Source organism: Bufo bufo, chromosome 3 (genome assembly GCF_905171765.1).
Source record: "Bufo bufo chromosome 3, aBufBuf1.1, whole genome shotgun sequence".
NCBI lineage: Eukaryota > Metazoa > Chordata > Amphibia > Anura > Bufonidae > Bufo > Bufo bufo.
The window spans coordinates 4,487,160-4,504,189 of record NC_053391.1 but is presented as its reverse complement, the minus strand read 5'-3'; positions in this window follow the sequence as shown (position 1 = coordinate 4,504,189).

Sequence of the window (17,030 nt, the reverse complement as noted above, 5' to 3'; positions counted from 1 at the left end):
TACACAGCTCAGCAGACAGTATCACACAGAATAGGATTAGATACAGCTCAGCAGACAGTATCACACAGGATAGGATTAGATACACAGCTCAGCAGACTGTATCACACAGGATAGGATTAGATACACAGCTCAGCAGACTGTATCACACAGGGTAGGATTAGATACACAGCTCAGCAGACAGTATCACACAGGATAGGATTAGATACACAGCTCAGCAGACAGTATCACACAGGATAGGATTAGATACACAGCTCAGCAGACTGTATCACACAGGATAGGATTAGATACACAGCTCAGCAAACAGTATCACACAGGATAGAATTAGATACACAGCTCAGCAGACTGTATCACACAGGATAGGATTAGATACACAGCTCAGCAGACAGTATCACACAGGATAGGATTAGATACACAGCTCAGCAGACAGTATCACACAGGATAGGATTAGATACACAGCTCAGCAGACAGTATCACACAGGATAGGATTAGATACACAGCTCAGCAGACAGTATCACACAGGATAGGATTAGATACACAGCTCAGCAGACAGTATCACACAGGATAGGATTAGATACACAGCTCAGCAGACAGTATCACACAGGATAGGATTAGATACACAGCTCAGCAGACTGTATCACACAGGATAGGATTAGATACACAGCTCAGCAGACAGTATCACACAGGAGAGGATTAGATACACAGCTCAGCAGACTGTATCACACAGGGTAGGATTAGATACACAGCTCAGCAGACAGTATCACACAGGATAGGATTAGATACACAGCTCAGCAGACAGTATCACACAGGATAGGATTAGATACACAGCTCAGCAGACTGTATCACACAGGATAGGATTAGATACACAGCTCAGCAGACTGTATCACACAGGATAGGATTAGATACACAGCTCAGCAGACAGTATCACACAGGATAGGATTAGATACACAGCTCAGCAGACAGTATCACACAGGATAGGATTAGATACACAGCTCAGCAGACAGTATCACACAGGATAGGATTAGATACACAGCTCAGCAGACAGTATCACACAGGATAGGATTAGATACACAGCTCAGCAGACAGTATCACACAGGATAGGATTAGATACACAGCTCAGCAGACAGTATCACACATTATAGGATTAGATACACAGCTCAGCAGACTGTATCACACAGGATAGGATTAGATACACAGCTCAGCAGACAGTATCACACATTATAGGATTAGATACACAGCTCAGCAGACTGTATCACACAGGATAGGATTAGATACACAGCTCAGCAGACAGTATCACACAGGATAGGATTAGATACACAGCTCAGTAGGCAGTATCACCCAGGACAGGATTAGATACACAGCTCAGCAGACTGTATCACACAGGAGAGGATTAGATACAGCTCAGCAGACAGTATCACACAGTATAGGATTAGATACACAGCTCAGCAGGCAGTATCACACAGGATAGGATTAGATACACAGCTCAGCAGACAGTATCACACAGGACAGGATGAGATACACAGCTCAGCAGACAGTATCACACAGGATAGGATTAGATACACAGCTCAGCAGACAGTATCACACAGGATATGATTAGATACACAGCTCAGCAGACTGTATCACACAGGATAGGATTAGATACACAGCTCAGCAGACAGTATCACACAGGATAGGATTAGATACACAGCTCAGCAGACAGTATCACACAGGATAGATTAGATACACAGCTCAGCAGACAGTATCACACAGGATAGGATTAGATACACAGCTCAGCAGACAGTATCACACAGGATAGGATTAGATACACAGCTCAGCAGACAGTATCACACAGGATAGGATTAGATACACAGCTCAGCAGACTGTATCACACAGGATAGGATTAGATACACAGCTCAGCAGACTGTATCACACAGGATAGGATTAGATACACAGCTCAGCAGACAGTATCACACAGGATAGGATTAGATACACAGCTCAGCAGACAGTATCACACAGAATAGATTAGATACACAGCTCAGCAGACAGTATCACATAGGATAGGATTAGATACACAGCTCAACAGACAGTATCACACAGGATAGGATTAGATACACAGCTCAGCAGACAGTATCACACAGGATAGGATTAGATACACAGCTCAGCAGACAGTATCACACAGGATAGGATTAGATACACAGCTCAGCAGACAGTATCACACAGGATAGGATTAGATACAGCTCAGCAGACAGTATCACACAGGATAGGATTAGATACACAGCTCAGCAGACAGTATCACACAGGATAGGATTAGATACACAGCTCAGCAGACAGTATCACACAGGATAGGATTAGATACAAAGCTCAGCAGACAGTATCACACAGGATAGGATTAGATACACAGCTCAGCAGACAGTATCACACAGGATAGGATTAGATACACAGCTCAGCAGACAGTATCACACAGGATAGGATTAGATACACAGCTCAGCAGACAGTATCACACAGGACAGGATGAGATACGTGGCCTCGGCTGTAATCCAGTGACCAGAGATTTCCTCTGTGCTGCTGTTACCGCTCAGGATCCCGTTGTGTGTGATTTGTGCTCTGATATTACGTTGCGGTTTCCTCGCTGCGACCGTATAATTGACGGTCAGACTGAGGCTCAGGACATTGGGCACAGACCCTGTGCAGACCACGTTCCAGGGGCTCCTGCAGATCGGCACCAGGGGGCAGTGGTTAGCACTGGTGCCTGGGTTCGAACCCGACCAAGGACAACATGGAGTTTGTATGTTCTCCCCGTAATTACGTGGGTTTCCAGGTTCTCCAGTTTCCTCCCACTCCAAAGACAGTGATAGGGAACTTATCTGTACAGCGCTGTGGAATATGTCAGTGATATATAAGTGATGAGAATGTCTGTACAGCGCTGTGGAATATGTCAGTGATATATAAGTGATGAGAATGTCTGTACAGCGCTGTGGAATATGTCAGTGATATATAAGTGATGAGAATGTCTGTACAGCGCTGTGGAATATGTCAGTGATATATAAGGGATGAGAATGTCTGTACAGCGCTGTGGAATATGTCAGTGATATATAAGGGATGAGAATGTCTGTACAGCGCTGTGGAATATGTCAGTGATATATCAGTGATGAGAATGTCTGTACAGCGCTGTGGAATATGTCAGTGATATATAAGGGATGAGAATGTCTGTACAGAGCTGTGGAATATGTCAGTGATATATAAGTGATGAGAACATAGTAACATAGTAACATAGTACATAAGGCCGAAAAAAGACATTTGTCCATCCAGTTCGGCCTGTTATCCTGCAAGTTGATCCAGAGGAAGGCAAAAAACCCTGTGAGGTAGAAGCCAATTTTCTCCACTTTAGGGGAATAAAAAATTTCTTCCCGACTCCAATCAGAATAACTCCCTGGATCAACGACCCCTCTCTAGTAGCCATAGCCTGTAATATTATTACGCTCTAGAAACACATCCAGGCCCCTCTTGAATTCCTTTATTGTACTCACCATCACCACCTCCTCAGGCAGAGAGTTCCATAGTCTCACTGCTCTTACCGTAAAGAATCCTCTTCTATGTTTGTGTACAAACCTTCTTTCCTCCAGACGCAGAGGATGTCCCCTCGTCACAGTCACAGTCCTGGGGATAAATAGCTGATGGGATAGATCTCTGTACTGACCCCTGATATATTTATACATATTAATTAGATCTCCCCTCAGTCGTCTTTTTTCTAAAGTGAATAACCCTAATTTTGATAATCTTTCAGGGTACTGTAGTTGCCCCATTCCAGTTATTACTTTAGTTGCCCTCCTCTGAACCCTCTCTAGCTCTGCTATGTCTGCCTTGTTTACAGGAGCCCAGAACTGTACACAGTACTCCATGTGTGGTCTGACTAGCGATTTGTAAAGTGGTAGGACTATGTTCATATCACGGGAATCTATGCCCCTTTTGATGCAACCCATTATCTTGTTGGCCTTGGCAGCAGCTGCCTGACACTGGTTTTTGCTGTTTAGTTTGCTGTTTATTAAAATTCCTAGATCCTTTTCCATGTCAGTGTTACCGAGTGTTTTACCATTTAGTATGTACGGGTGACTTGCATTTTTCCTTCCCATGTGCATAACCTTACATTTATCAGTGTTAAACCTCATCTGCCACTTATCTGCCCAAGCCTCCAATCTATCCAGATCCCTCTGTAGTAATATACTGTCCTCTTCAGTGTAAATTACTTTACACAGTTTAGTGTCATCTGCGAAAATTGATACTTTACTATGCAAGCCTTCTACAAGATCATTAATAAATATATTGAAGAGAATAGGGCCCAATACTGACCCCTGAGGTACCCCACTAGTGACAGTGACCCAATCTGAATGTGTACCGTTAATAACCACCCTCTGTTTTCTATCACTCAGCCAGTTACTTACCCACATACAGATGTTTTCTCCCAGTCCGAGCATTCTCATTTTATATACTAACCTTTTATGCGGTACAGTGTCAAATGCTTTGGAGAAGTCCAGATATACGACATCCATTGATTCGCCGCTGTCAAGTCTAGAACTTACCTCCTCATAGAAACTGATTAAATTAGTTTGACATGACCGATCCCTCACGAAGCCATGCTGATATGGCGTTATTTGCTTATTTCCGTTGAGATGCTCTAATATAGCATCTCTCAGAAAACCTTCAAACAGTTTACCCACAACAGATGTTAAACTTACCGGCCTATAGTTTCCAGGCTCTGTTTTTGGCCCCTTTTTGAATATTGGCACCACATATGCCACGCGCCAATCCTGTGGGACATTCCCTGTCAGTATAGAGTCTGCAAATATCAGAAATAAGGGTCTGGCTATGACATTACTTAATTCCTTTAGGATACGGGGGTGTATGCCATCCGGTCCTGGCGATTTGTCTATTTTAATCTTTTTAAGCCGCTGATGTACTTCTTCCTGGGTCAGACAGGACACTTTTAATGGGGAATTTATTTTTGCATTCTGCATGTCATCTGACAGTTTATTTTCCTCAGTGAATACATTGGAGAAAAAAATATTTAACAGCTTTGCTTTCTCCTCGTCGCTCTCTGCGACTCTGCGACTACAGAAGGTCTGTACAGCGCTGTGGAATATGTCAGTGATATATAAGTGATGAGAATGTCTGTACAGAGCTGTGGAATATGTCAGTGATATATAAGTGATGAGAATGTCTGTACAGCGCTGTGGAATATGTCAGTGATATATAAGTGATGAGAATGTCTGTACAGCGCTGTGGAATATGTCAGTGATATATAAGTGATGAGAATGTCTGTACAGCGCTGTGGAATATGTCAGTGATATATAAGTGATGAGAATGTCTGTACAGCGCTGTGGAATATGTCAGTGATATATAAGTGATGAGAATGTCTGTACAGAGCTGTGGAATATGTCAGTGATATATAAGTGATGAGAATGTCTGTACAGAGCTGTGGAATATGTCAGTGATATATAAGTGATGAGAATGTCTGTACAGCGCTGTGGAATATGTCAGTGATATATAAGGGATGAGAATGTCTGTACAGCGATGTGGAATATGTCAGTGATATATAAGGGATGAGAATGTCTGTACAGCGCTGTGGGATATGTCAGTGATATATAAGTGATGAGAATGTCTGTACAGCGCTGTGGAATATGTCAGTGATATATAAGTGATGAGAATGTCTGTACAGAGCTGTGGAATATGTCAGTGATATATAAGTGATGAGAATGTCTGTACAGAGCTGTGGAATATGTCAGTGATATATAAGGGATGAGAATGTCTGTACAGAGCTGTGGAATATGTCAGTGATATATAAGTGATGAGAATGTCTGTACAGAGCTGTGGAATATGTCAGTGATATATAAGTGATGAGAATGTCTGTACAGAGCTGTGGAATATGTCAGTGATATATAAGTGATGAGAATGTCTGTACAGCGCTGTGGAATATGTCAGTGATATATAAGTGATGAGAATGTCTGTACAGCGCTGTGGAATATGTCAGTGATATATAAGTGATGAGAATGTCTGTACAGCGCTGTGGAATATGTCAGTGATATATAAGTGATGAGAATGTCTGTACAGCGCTGTGGAATATGTCAGTGATATATAAGTGATGAGAATGTCTGTACAGAGCTGTGGAATATGTCAGTGATATATAAGTGATGAGAATGTCTGTACAGAGCTGTGGAATATGTCAGTGATATATAAGTGATGAGAATGTCTGTACAGCGCTGTGGAATATGTCAGTGATATATAAGGGATGAGAATGTCTGTACAGCGATGTGGAATATGTCAGTGATATATAAGGGATGAGAATGTCTGTACAGCGCTGTGGGATATGTCAGTGATATATAAGGGATGAGAATGTCTGTACAGCGCTGTGGAATATGTCAGTGATATATAAGTGATGAGAATGTCTGTACAGAGCTGTGGAATATGTCAGTGATATATAAGTGATGAGAATGTCTGTACAGCGCTGTGGAATATGTCAGTGATATATAAGGGATGAGAATGTCTGTACAGCGCTGTGGAATATGTCAGTGATATATAAGTGATGAGAATGTCTGTACAGAGCTGTGGAATATGTCAGTGATATATAAGTGATGAGAATGTCTGTACAGCGCTGTGGAATATGTCAGTGATATATAAGTGATGAGAATGTCTGTACAGCGCTGTGGAATATGTCAGTGATATATAAGTGATGAGAATGTCTGTACAGCGCTGTGGAATATGTCAGTGATATATAAGTGATGAGAATGTCTGTACAGCGCTGTGGAATATGTCAGTGATATATAAGTGATGAGAATGTCTGTACAGCGCTGTGGAATATGTCAGTGATATATAAGGGATGAGAATGTCTGTACAGCGCTGTGGAATATGTCAGTGATATATAAGTGATGAGAATGTCTGTACAGCGCTGTGGAATATGTCAGTGATATATAAGTGATGAGAATGTCTGTACAGAGCTGTGGAATATGTCAGTGATATATAAGTGATGAGAATGTCTGTACAGCGCTGTGGAATATGTCAGTGATATATAAGTGATGACAATGTCTGTACAGCGCTGTAGAATATGTCAGTGATATATAAGTGATGAGAATGTCTGTACAGCGCTGTGGAATATGTCAGTGATATATAAGTGATGAGAATGTCTGTACAGCGCTGTGGAATATGTCAGTGATATATAAGTGATGAGAATGTCTGTACAGCGCTGTGGAATATGTCAGTGATATATCAGTGATGACAATGTCTGTACAGAGCTGTGGAATATGTCAGTGATCAGTGATATATAAGTGATGAGAATGTCTGTACAGCGCTGTGGAATATGTCAGTGATATATTAGTAATGAGAATGTCTGTACAGAGCTATGGAATATGTCAGAGATATATAAGGGATGAGAATGTCTGTACAGCGCTGTGGAATATGTCAGTGATATATAAGTGATGAGAATGTCTGTACAGCGCTGTGGAATATGTCAGTGATATATAAGGGATGAGAATGTCTGTACAGCACTATGGAATATGTCAGTGATATATAAGTGATGAGAATGTCTGTACAGCGCTGTGGAATATGTCAGTGATATATAAGTGATGAGAATGTCTGTACAGAGCTGTGGAATATGTCAGTGATATATAAGTGATGAGAATGTCTGTACAGCGCTGTGGAATATGTCAGTTATATATAAGTGATGGGAATGTCTGTACAGCGCTGTGGAATATGTCAGTGATATATCAGTGATGAGAATGTCTGTACAGCGCTGTGGAATATGTCAGTGATATATAAGGGATGAGAATGTCTGTACAGCGCTGTGGAATATGTCAGTGATATATAAGAGATGAGAATGTCTGTACAGAGCTGTGGAATATGTCAGTGATATAGAAGTGATGAGAATGTCTGTACAGCGCTGTGGAATATGTCAGTGATATATAGTGATGAGAATGTCTGTACAGTGCTGTGGAATATGTCAGTGATATATAGTGATGGGAATGTCTGTACAGCGCTGTGGAATATGTCAGTGATATATAAGGGATGAGAATGTCTGTACAGCGCTGTGGAATATGTCAGTGATATATAAGGGATGAGAATGTCTGTACAGCGCTGTGGAATATGTCAGTGATATAGAAGTGATGAGTATGTCTGTACAGCGCTGTGGAATATGTCAGTGATATATAAGTGATGAGAATGTCTGTACAGCGCTGTGGAATATGTCAGTGATATATAAGTGATGAGAATGTCTGTACAGCGCTGTGGAATATGTCAGTGATATATAAGGGATGAGAATGTCTGTACAGCGCTGTGGAATATGTCAGTGATATATAAGTGATGAGAATGTCTGTACAGCTCTGTGGAATATGTCAGTGATATATAAGTGATGAGAATGTCTGTACAGCGCTGTGGAATATGTCAGTGATATATAAGTGATGAGAATGTCTGTACAGCGCTGTGGAATATGTCAGTGATCAGTGATATATAAGTGATGAGAATGTCTGTACAGCGCTGTGGAATATGTCAGTGATATATAAGTGATGAGAATGTCTGTACAGCACTGTGGACTATGTCAGTGATCAGTGATATATAAGTGATGAGAATGTCTGTACAGCGCTGTGGAATATGTCAGTGATATATAAGTGATGGGAATGTCTGTACAGTGCTGTGGAATATGTCAGTGATATATAAGTGATGAGAATGTCTGTACAGCGCTGTGGAATATTTCAGTGATATATCAGTGATGAGAATGTCTGTACAGTGCTGTGGAATATGTCAGTGATATATAAGGGATGAGAATGTCTGTACAGCTCTGTGGAATATGTCAGTGATATATAAGTGATGAGAATGTCTGTACAGCTCTGTGGAATATGTCAGTGATATATAAGTGATGAGAATGTCTGTACAGCGCTGTGGAATATGTCAGTGATATAGAAGTGATGAGAATGTCTGTACAGCGCTGTGGAATATGTCAGTGATATATAAGTGATGAGAATGTCTGTACAGCGCTGTGGAATATGTCAGTGATCAGTGATATATAAGTGATGAGAATGTCTGTACAGCGCTGTGGAATATGTCAGTGATATATAAGTGATGAGAATGTCTGTACAGCGCTGTGGAATATGTCAGTGATATATAAGTGATGAGAATGTCTGTACAGCGCTGTGGAATATGTCAGTGATATATAAGGGATGAGAATGTCTGTACAGCACTATGGAATATGTCAGTGATATATAAGTGATGAGAATGTCTGTACAGCGCTGTGGAATATGTCAGTGATATATAAGTGATGAGAATGTCTGTACAGAGCTGTGGAATATGTCAGTGATATATAAGTGATGAGAATGTCTGTACAGGGCTGTGGAATATGTCAGTTATATATAAGTGATGGGAATGTCTGTACAGCGCTGTGGAATATGTCAGTGATATATAAGTGATGAGAATGTCTGTACAGCGCTGTGGAATATGTCAGTGATATATAAGTGATGGGAATGTCTGTACAGCGCTGTGGAATATGTCAGTGATATATAAGTGATGAGAATGTCTGTACAGAGCTGTGGAATATGTCAGTGATATATAAGAGATGAGAATGTCTGTACAGAGCTGTGGAATATGTCAGTGATATAGAAGTGATGAGAATGTCTGTACAGCGCTGTGGAATATGTCAGTGATATATAGTGATGGGAATGTCTGTACAGCGCTGTGGAATATGTCAGTGATATATAAGGGATGAGAATGTCTGTACAGCGCTGTGGAATATGTCAGTGATATATCAGTGATGAGAATGTCTGTACAGCGCTGTGGAATATGTCAGTGATATAGAAGTGATGAGTATGTCTGTACAGCGCTGTGGAATATGTCAGTGATATATAAGTGATGAGAATGTCTGTACAGCGCTGTGGAATATGTCAGTGATATATAAGTGATGAGAATGTCTGTACAGCGCTGTGGAATATGTCAGTGATATATAAGGGATGAGAATGTCTGTACAGCGCTGTGGAATATGTCAGTGATATATAAGTGATGAGAATGTCTGTACAGCGCTGTGGAATATGTCAGTGATATATAAGTGATGAGAATGTCTGTACAGAGCTGTGGAATATGTCAGTGATATATAAGTGATGAGAATGTCTGTACAGCGCTGTGGAATATGTCAGTGATATATAAGGGATGAGAATGTCTGTACAGAGCTGTGGAATATGTCAGTGATATATAAGGGATGAGAATGTCTGTACAGCGCTGTGGAATATGTCAGTGATATATCAGTGATGAGAATGTCTGTACAGCGCTGTGGAATATGTCAGTGATATATCAGGGATGAGAATGTCTGTACAGCGCTGTGGAATATGTCAGTGATATATAAGGGATGAGAATTTCTGTACAGCGCTGTGGAATATGTCAGTGATATATAAGTGATGAGAATGTCTGTACAGAGCTGTGGAATATGTCAGTGATATATAAGTGATGAGAATGTCTGTACAGCGCTGTGGAATATGTCAGTGATATATAAGTGATGAGAATGTCTGTACAGAGCTGTGGAATATGTCAGTGATATATAAGTGATGAGAATGTCTGTACAGCGCTGTGGAATATGTCAGTGATATATAAGTGATGAGAATGTCTGTACAGCGCTGTGGAATATGTCAGTGATATATAAGTGATGAGAATGTCTGTACAGCGCTGTGGAATATGTCAGTGATATATAAGTGATGAGAATGTCTGTACAGCGCTGTGGAATATGTCAGTGATATATAAGTGATGAGAATGTCTGTACAGCGCTGTGGAATATGTCAGTGATATATAAGTGATGAGAATGTCTGTACAGCACTGTGGACTATGTCAGTGATCAGTGATATATAAGTGATGAGAATGTCTGTACAGCGCTGTGGAATATGTCAGTGATATATAAGTGATGGGAATGTCTGTACAGCGCTGTGGAATATGTCAGTGATATATCAGTGATGAGAATGTCTGTACAGTGCTGTGGGATATGTCAGTGATATATAAGGGATGAGAATGTCTGTACAGCTCTTTGGAATATGTCAGTGATATATAAGTGATGAGAATGTCTGTACAGCTCTGTGGAATATGTCAGTGATATATAAGTGATGAGAATGTCTGTACAGCGCTGTGGAATATGTCAGTGATATATCAGTGATGAGAATGTCTGTACAGCGCTGTGGAATATGTCAGTGATATATAAGTGATGAGAATGTCTGTACAGCGCTGTGGAATATGTCAGTGATATATCAGTGATGAGAATGTCTGTACAGCGCTGTGGAATATGTCAGTGATATATAAGTGATGAGAATGTCTGTACAGCGCTGTGGAATATGTCAGTGATATATAAGTGATGAGAATGTCTGTACAGAGCTGTGGAATATGTCAGTGATATATAAGTGATGAGAATGTCTGTACAGCGCTGTGGAATATGTCAGTGATATATAAGTGATGAGAATGTCTGTACAGCGCTGTGGAATATGTCAGTGATATATAAGGGATGAGAATGTCTGTACAGCACTATGGAATATGTCAGTGATATATAAGTGATGAGAATGTCTGTACAGCGCTGTGGAATATGTCAGTGATATATAAGTGATGAGAATGTCTGTACAGAGCTGTGGAATATGTCAGTGATATATAAGTGATGAGAATGTCTGTACAGCGCTGTGGAATATGTCAGTTATATATAAGTGATGGGAATGTCTGTACAGCGCTGTGGAATATGTCAGTGATATATCAGTGATGAGAATGTCTGTACAGCGCTGTGGAATATGTCAGTGATATATAAGGGATGAGAATGTCTGTACAGCGCTGTGGAATATGTCAGTGATATATAAGAGATGAGAATGTCTGTACAGAGCTGTGGAATATGTCAGTGATATAGAAGTGATGAGAATGTCTGTACAGCGCTGTGGAATATGTCAGTGATATATAGTGATGGGAATGTCTGTACAGCGCTGTGGAATATGTCAGTGATATATAAGGGATGAGAATGTCTGTACAGCGCTGTGGAATATGTCAGTGATATATAAGGGATGAGAATGTCTGTACAGCGCTGTGGAATATGTCAGTGATATAGAAGTGATGAGTATGTCTGTACAGCGCTGTGGAATATGTCAGTGATATATAAGTGATGAGAATGTCTGTACAGCGCTGTGGAATATGTCAGTGATATATAAGTGATGAGAATGTCTGTACAGCGCTGTGGAATATGTCAGTGATATATAAGGGATGAGAATGTCTGTACAGCGCTGTGGAATATGTCAGTGATATATAAGTGATGAGAATGTCTGTACAGCTCTGTGGAATATGTCAGTGATATATAAGTGATGAGAATGTCTGTACAGCGCTGTGGAATATGTCAGTGATATATAAGTGATGAGAATGTCTGTACAGCGCTGTGGAATATGTCAGTGATCAGTGATATATAAGTGATGAGAATGTCTGTACAGCGCTGTGGAATATGTCAGTGATATATAAGTGATGAGAATGTCTGTACAGCACTGTGGACTATGTCAGTGATCAGTGATATATAAGTGATGAGAATGTCTGTACAGCGCTGTGGAATATGTCAGTGATATATAAGTGATGAGAATGTCTGTACAGCACTGTGGACTATGTCAGTGATCAGTGATATATAAGTGATGGGAATGTCTGTACAGTGCTGTGGAATATGTCAGTGATATATAAGTGATGAGAATGTCTGTACAGCGCTGTGGAATATTTCAGTGATATATCAGTGATGAGAATGTCTGTACAGTGCTGTGGAATATGTCAGTGATATATAAGGGATGAGAATGTCTGTACAGCTCTGTGGAATATGTCAGTGATATATAAGTGATGAGAATGTCTGTACAGCTCTGTGGAATATGTCAGTGATATATAAGTGATGGGAATGTCTGTACAGCGCTGTGGAATATGTCAGTGATATATAAGTGATGAGAATGTCTGTACAGCGCTGTGGAATATGTCAGTGATATAGAAGTGATGAGAATGTCTGTACAGCGCTGTGGAATATGTCAGTGATATATAAGTGATGAGAATGTCTGTACAGCGCTGTGGAATATGTCAGTGATATATAAGTGATGAGAATGTCTGTACAGCGCTGTGGAATATGTCAGTGATATATAAGTGATGGGAATGTCTGTACAGCGCTGTGGAATATGTCAGTGATATATAAGTGATGAGAATGTCTGTACAGCGCTGTGGAATATGTCAGTGATATAGAAGTGATGAGAATGTCTGTACAGCGCTGTGGAATATGTCAGTGATATATAAGTGATGAGAATGTCTGTACAGCGCTGTGGAATATGTCAGTGATCAGTGATATATAAGTGATGAGAATGTCTGTACAGCGCTGTGGAATATGTCAGTGATATATAAGTGATGAGAATGTCTGTACAGCGCTGTGGAATATGTCAGTGATATATAAGTGATGAGAATGTCTGTACAGCGCTGTGGAATATGTCAGTGATATATAAGTGATGAGAATGTCTGTACAGCGCTGTGGAATATGTCAGTGATATATAAGTGATGAGAATGTCTGTACAGAGCTGTGGAATATGTCAGTGATATATAAGTGATGAGAATGTCTGTACAGGGCTGTGGAATATGTCAGTTATATATAAGTGATGGGAATGTCTGTACAGCGCTGTGGAATATGTCAGTGATATATAAGTGATGAGAATGTCTGTACAGCGCTGTGGAATATGTCAGTGATATATAAGTGATGGGAATGTCTGTACAGAGCTGTGGAATATGTCAGTGATATATAAGAGATGAGAATGTCTGTACAGAGCTGTGGAATATGTCAGTGATATATAAGTGATGAGAATGTCTGTACAGCGCTGTGGAATATGTCAGTGATATATAGTGATGGGATGTCTGTACAGCGCTGTGGAATATGTCAGTGATATATAAGGGATGAGAATGTCTGTACAGCGCTGTGGAATATGTCAGTGATATATAAGGGATGAGAATGTCTGTACAGCGCTGTGGAATATGTCAGTGATATATCAGTGATGAGAATGTCTGTACAGCGCTGTGGAATATGTCAGTGATATATAAGTGATGAGAATGTCTGTACAGCGCTGTGGAATATGTCAGTGATATATAAGTGATGAGAATGTCTGTACAGCGCTGTGGAATATGTCAGTGATATATAAGTGATGAGAATGTCTGTACAGCGCTGTGGAATATGTCAGTGATATATAAGGGATGAGAATGTCTGTACAGCGCTGTGGAATATGTCAGTGATATATAAATGATGAGAATGTCTGTACAGCGCTGTGGAATATGTCAGTGATATATAAGTGATGAGAATGTCTGTACAGCGCTGTGGAATATGTCAGTGATATATAAGTGATGAGAATGTCTGTACAGCGCTGTGGAATATGTCAGTGATATATAAGTTATGAGAATGTCTGTACAGCGCTGTGGAATATGTCAGTGATATATAAATGATGAGAATGTCTGTACAGCGCTGTGGAATATGTCAGTGATATATAAGGGATGAGAATGTCTGTACAGCTCTGTGGAATATGTCAGTAATATATAAGTGATGAGAATGTCTGTACAGCGCTTTGGAATATGTCAGTGATATATAAGTGATGAGAATGTCTGTACAGCGCTGTGGAATATGTCAGTGATATATAAGTGATGAGAATGTCTGTACAGCGCTGTGGAATATGTCAGTGATATATAATGATGAGAATGTCTGTACAGCGCTGTGGAATATGTCAGTGATATATAAAAGTGATGAGAATGTCTGTACAGCGCTGTGGAATATGTCAGTGATATATAAATGATGAGAATGTCTGTACAGCGCTGTGGAATATGTCAGTGATATATAAGGGATGAGAATGTCTGTACAGCGCTGTGGAATATGTCAGTGATATATAAGTGATGAGAATGTCTGTACAGCGCTGTGGAATATGTCAGTGATATATAAGTGATGGGAATGTCTGTACAGCGCTGTGGAATATGTCAGTGATATATAAGTGATGAGAATGTCTGTACAGCGCTGTGGAATATGTCAGTGATATATAAGAGATAGAATGTCTGTACAGCGCTGTGGAATATGTCAGTGATATATAAGTGATGAGAATGTCTGTACAGCGCTGTGGAATATGTCAGTGATATATAAGTGATGAGAATGTCTGTACAGCGCTGTGGAATATGTCAGTGATATATAAGTGATGAGAATGTCTGTACAGCGCTGTGGAATATGTCAGTGATATATAAGTGATGAGAATGTCTGTACAGCGCTGTGGAATATGTCAGTGATATATAAGTGATGAGAATGTCTGTACAGCGCTGTGGAATATGTCAGTGATATATAAGTGATGAGAATGTCTGTACAGCGCTGTGGAATATGTCAGTGATATATAAGTGATGAGAATGTCTGTACAGCGCTGTGGAATATGTCAGTGATATATAAGTGATGAGAATGTCTGTACAGCGCTGTGGAATATGTCAGTGATATATAAGTGATGAGAATGTCTGTACAGCGCTGTGGAATATGTCAGTGATATATAAGTGATGAGAATGTCTGTACAGCGCTGTGGAATATGTCAGTAATATATAAGTGATGAGAATGTCTGTACAGCGCTGTGGAATATGTCAGTGATATATAAATGATGAGAATGTCTGTACAGCGCTGTGGAATATGTCAGTGATATATAAGGGATGAGAATGTCTGTACAGCGCTGTGGAATATGTCAGTGATATATAAGTGATGAGAATGTCTGTACAGCGCTGTGGAATATGTCAGTGATATATAAGGGATGAGAATGTCTGTACAGCGCTGTGGAATATGTCAGTGATATATAAGGGATGAGAATGTCTGTACAGCGCTGTGGAATATGTCAGTGATATATCAGTGATGAGAATGTCTGTACAGCGCTGTGGAATATGTCAGTGATATAGAAGTGATGAGTATGTCTGTACAGCGCTGTGGAATATGTCAGTGATATATAAGTGATGAGAATGTCTGTACAGCGCTGTGGAATATGTCAGTGATATATAAGTGATGAGAATGTCTGTACAGCGCTGTGGAATATGTCAGTGATATATAAGTGATGAGAATGTCTGTACAGCGCTGTGGAATATGTCAGTGATATATAAGTGATGAGAATGTCTGTACAGCGCTGTGGAATATGTCAGTGATATATAAGTGATGAGAATGTCTGTACAGCGCTGTGGAATATGTCAGTGATATATAAGGGATGAGAATGTCTGTACAGCGCTGTGGAATATGTCAGTGATATATAAGTGATGAGAATGTCTGTACAGCGCTGTGGAATATGTCAGTGATATATAAGTGATGAGAATGTCTGTACAGCGCTGTGGAATATGTCAGTGATATATAAGTGATGAGAATGTCTGTACAGCGCTGTGGAATATGTCAGTGATATATAAGGGATGAGAATGTCTGTACAGCGCTGTGGAATATGTCAGTGATATATAAGGGATGAGAATGTCTGTACAGCGCTGTGGAATATGTCAGTGATATATAAGTGATGAGAATGTCTGTACAGAGCTGTGGAATATGTCAGTGATATATAAGTGATGAGAATGTCTGTACAGCGCTGTGGAATATGTCAGTGATATATAAGTGATGAGAATGTCTGTACAGCGCTGTGGAATATGTCAGTGATATATAAGTGATGAGAATGTCTGTACAGCGCTGTGGAATATGTCAGTGATATATAAGTGATGAGAATGTCTGTACAGCACTGTGGACTATGTCAGTGATCAGTGATATATAAGTGATGAGAATGTCTGTACAGCGCTGTGAAATATGTCAGTGATATATAAGTGATGGGAATGTCTGTACAGTGCTGTGGAATATGTCAGTGATATATAAGTGATGAGAATGTCTGTACAGCGCTGTGGAATATGTCAGTGATATATAAGGGATGAGAATGTCTGTACAGCGCTGTGGAATATGTCAGTGATATATAAGTGATGAGAATGTCTGTACAGCGCTGTGGAATATGTCAGTGATATATAAGTGATGAGAATGTCTGTGCAGCGCTGTG